The sequence below is a fragment of the Ixodes scapularis genome, unplaced genomic scaffold (assembly GCF_016920785.2).
Source record: "Ixodes scapularis isolate PalLabHiFi unplaced genomic scaffold, ASM1692078v2 PGA_scaffold1__304_contigs__length_218370807, whole genome shotgun sequence".
NCBI classification, from domain to species: Eukaryota; Metazoa; Arthropoda; class Arachnida; order Ixodida; family Ixodidae; genus Ixodes; species Ixodes scapularis.
This window is the reverse complement of record NW_024609846.1, coordinates 88616219-88620915: the sequence shown is the minus strand read 5'-3', so window position 1 is coordinate 88620915 and position 4697 is coordinate 88616219.

Below are 4697 nucleotides of genomic sequence, written 5' to 3'. Positions count from 1 at the left end.
ACTGCAGCTTTCTTTTCAGGTGTATACGTAGTGTTCAACTGACCACTATAAATACATCTGAAAAGAAAGCTGTGTGTCCGCTAAAATGGCTGCCGATAATAGTACAACCCGCTCTTGAAATCGGATGCCGAAATTTAAATAGCCAGGGCATAAGGTTGGGAGCTAATATTGGATAAGCCAGTAATTAAGGTTTGATGCCAATATTGGTTGTAGGATTCACAATCAGTAGTGGTCCAATGATGGCTTATGTGTTGGTGAAATTGTGGCCCAACGTTGGGCTTAAATTTTGGTTAAAAGGCGGTCGAACCATGGCATAAATGATGGTCCAATATTAGCCTAAATATTGGTTGAATCGTGGTACTACATTGGCATTAGTTAATGGTCCAACGTTGGATCGGGTAGCGGGTTCGAGAAAATCAACATTAGGCCAACATTGGAGCCAATGTTTGCCATTTGCGGGCCTATTTGGTCAAACAATGCTGTGCTGCTTGGAAGTTGGGGCGCAGTAATCGTCTAAAAGATAACGCACTATGTTTCTTTTCTTTTTTTGGAAGTGTTATGTGTTCTGTCGTCTGCTCTCAAGCGCGTTCTCGCTGGACTGAATCATCGGTCTTCCTCGCGCAGATTCCGTCTGCGATGCAGGTGACTTCTGCAGTCATTATACAGAGCTGTGACTCTAGCGTGCAGTGACTTCCAAGCATGCTTTGCCATCCGTGATCCCTCAGTTTTAGCATACCGTTTTTGCACCTTCGATACAATACTTCAGCGGTGCGATCGGCCATGGAGTAGTTATGCCTGGGCACGTAACGGGCCGGCTTTAATCACGGCTACTCTTCTCGCACCGATTACAAAATTTTGATTCCGGTGTCGTAGCGGGACTCAACAGGTTTTAATCACGACTGAAAGTAAACATGTTACTGTCCTTTACCTGCGGCAAGTATATTTGAGATTGCTAAAATTCGTGATAGAGAGAAATGAAAAAAAAAAACCAACACGAGATGTGCATTCTCGTTTTTTCTATTTATATTCCTAAAAAGTTGACGCAAAATACCTCATGCGTCCATGGCCTAGCGGATAAGAGGGCTGCTACTTTGGCCTACCTAGCGAGTGGATTTTCAATTAAAAATATAAAGGAAACCAACCCGTCCTGGGTTTTTAAACCCAGGACAGGTTGGTTTCCCTCATATTTTTTCTTATGAAAGTTTTGTTAATAAACTGTGCGTTAAAAAAAGAAAAGAAAAAAAAAACAGGTTTCCAAACTAAACTTGTCCGACCAAACAGGTCCCCAAACAGAAAGGAGCGAAAAACAGGGCGCGCCATCTATCGGTCTTCTTTTCAACGAATTCCCGCGACGCCGGAGTAGCCACGCGTGTGCTGATCGCTCTAATCCTTACACCCGTTCTCGGCCCTTCGCCTCCCTTAGCCTTGGCGCCGTGCCCGGCCTTCCCCCCTCTTTCGGCCTTGACACCCCTCCCGGCCCTTTCGCAGTCGCCGGCCTATAGCCCCCGCACTCGGCAGTTCCGGCTCGCTCGGCCCTAATCCACGCTTGGCCCTTCCGCGAGGGCCGGCCGAACTGGTAGTGACCCAACACGCATAGCGTCTACCCTGCTGTCAATACCGATTTAACCGTCTACCCTGCTGTCAATACCGATTTAACAGGACAGCTCTTTGAAGGCCAACTTTCGAACTTCTAAAGAAGCTGTCTAGCCCAAGAGTGATTCTAAACGGGGCAAGTTTGAAGACACTATGCTTTACGTCGTATAACTCACATTATAATTTAGAATGAAGAACTAAGCGCGACTATTTTTTGCGCACGATGTCCACAAATAAATAAATAAATATATTATCAATAAATTTAAATTTATTTGTACACTGTTAGGTTCTTGTTTTTAAACTTCAATTCTTTTTTTACAAAAGAGTTACACATAAAAGACACCACGGACAGCACATCGTCCGACTTTCAGCACACGATGAATCGCCGAAGCTCGCTGACAGAAGGTTTCGATGCTGCGCTAACAATTTCAGAAAGATGCTGCGTAGGGTACGCCGGGCGCAACTGCTTCGCGACCGTTCGAAGGGCAAAGGGTTCGCGACGACAATGTAGCGTCTTCCAACTTCAGTAAGCTAACGGAGCTCGAGAGTTCCACGCTCACATTTCTGCAGAGCGAGCGCGGCCGGCCACATGGCGGCGCAGTATGCTCTCGCGTAGCGATTGCTACGTCGTTGCTCTGCCTACACTGATGACATGTGCACTAGCAGTCGAAGCAGCCCTCTCGAGACTTCATTCGAGTCCAATAGACGACTTTATAGCGCGATAGACACTCGTAAAACTGAGAGTAGAAGTCACTTCGGTTTGCGGCGTAAGCGGCGGCTTTATGTTTGTTGACACCTGCGTGGACAATGACAAATAAGCACAGAAACATTAAATATTAAAAATAGGGCACGCAGTGGTCGAGGCTGGAACCTACAGCATGTTTGATTGGAAAACTGTGTTATTGATGTATATATACTCTGTGTGATTCTTTTATGATGTTTATCAGGGCCAGATCTTGTGACAATAAAATCCTGTGACTATGTAGTTCACTTCAAGCCTGTTGTAAAAGCTTTTCTTACTACACACGAAAACTGCTTATGACTCATATCAACGATTTTGTCATGCTTTCAGTGTGTATGGTCTCTCAAGTCGGGTCTTGAAAATCTAGGTATATGGCGACGCAAAGTCCAACGACCGTTGGCGACAGACAGTTGGTAGGATTTCTGACAACTGTGCTCTGTAGGCTCCTGTTGACCGGAAATCTGTAGAAACCTTGTAGAAAAATGGCGATAAGATAGGAAGTTGACAGGTACGTTTAAAAATCGTTAAGATGTCTACAGACTGGCTAATATTTTTTTTTGTAAGGGTAAAAAGACCACTTCGTCCGATTCCCCCACTCGCCGATCATCCTGTACTGCATGCGTCGAGCGCCGCCATGTTTTCCGAGGGTGGATAAAAAGCCAGGTGCCGACATCACACCGGACTCCGATTTTCGGTATTTGAAAAAGAAGGGCCGTAACGCATTCGCAATTGCGTTAAATACATGTTTAACGAATGCCGTTATTAAATACTATAGAAATGTAGCCTACAAAGCTTCTAAAATGTATGATATTTGACGTCACAAATCGAAAGAAGCGAGGAGGCGAGCAGCGGGAGATAAAGACGCCAAAAATAAAAAGACGTTCGCCAGCATAGAACTCTATTTTTTTTTTTTTTTTTTTTTTTGCGTGCGGTTTTTTTTTTTGCGTGTCTATGAGTACAATTCGCAGCATTTTAGACAATAAGAAAATACGACATTGGGGGTGTTAGTCCCCCTTTAAGGCCTCGGGAGGTTTGCCAGGCTTTAGCAGAGAAATTACGTGCGCCGACCGCCATGTGACTGGTAGCTCACCTGTAGTCCAAATGCGATTTTAAGCCGCTGGAAGTTAAAGTTGCTGTTCTGGTGTAAAGTTTGATAAGTCCTGGACCGTTACTCCGTCTGCACCGGGGGAACCCCTTTTGTTTGATTTTTTTCAATGCGTTTTGCAGTTCCTCAAGTGTAAAACGATGGTTTACTGCGGCCTCCTTGATGTCGCCGGGCCGCTGACCCACGGCTGGTGGCACTGGGGCATCGTTAAGTGTGACGGGCGTTGCAAATAAGTTCGCAAAGTCCTCGGCCACTTGCGCTATGGTGGGTCCGCGCGCAAGGGCTACGCACTCAAAGGAGTTGTTGGTCTTCTTGCGTCTTTAAAGGGAACTGACTACTCCCCAGACGACTTTTACTTATGTGTGCGGGTCCACATAGAATAGAAAAAGCCGTCATGAGTATGACAATATTCTCAGTTTCACCGTGTGGCACCCTATATAGAGCCGAGTTTAGCCTGTTGTGCAGGGTTCGATTTTCGGCTGATGCGGTGCGAGCCAATCTTCTACGATCACTCTTCACCGCCCGTAGCTGAGATGCTTTAGATCAGCTGCCACTGGGTGGACGGCAAATTAACTTCCGGTGCTGCGGCGTCGAGGCCTTTCTTGATACTCTGGAGTATGTCTTCGAACTCCAGGTTCTGCGGGAGCTTGATGTGAAAAATATCCCATCTGACGACTTTGTATGTCACGTGCGTCGCGGGCAGGCTGTTATCCAGAGTTAGGACTATTGGGTAGTGTTCACTAGCTTAGGTGTCGGTATTTGTTTTCCATGTAACTTTAATTCCTGGTGTGGCAAGGCTGAGGTTCATGGACGAGGGTGAGCAACCCGCACAGAAATAGGCTGGCAAGCCGTCATTCATGACAACTTAACCGTAATTTACTATGGCCCTGAGGATGCCGTTCCCACGGCGGGATTTCTGGCTACAGCCTCAAGCTTGTGATGTGCATTGATATCCCCGAGTGTGAGTGTGCTATTCTTGCACACGCTTCTAAAGACCCGTTCACACCCTTGAGACCGAGTAAGACCGAGAGAGACCAGACCAGTTTTTACTCCTCTTGCGATCTCTTAGGACCAGCTCTGCTGCAGCGCATCCGGTCCTAAGAAGTCGCAAAAAGGCTTAAAAACAGGTCTGGTCTCTCTCGGTCTTACTCGGTTGCAAGAGTGTGAACGGGCCTCTATTCGGTGAAAAGTGTCAGCTGCCTTAAACGGACCGGCTGGGTGGACGTACATGTTGACGATGTGTAGTTCCGACTTCCC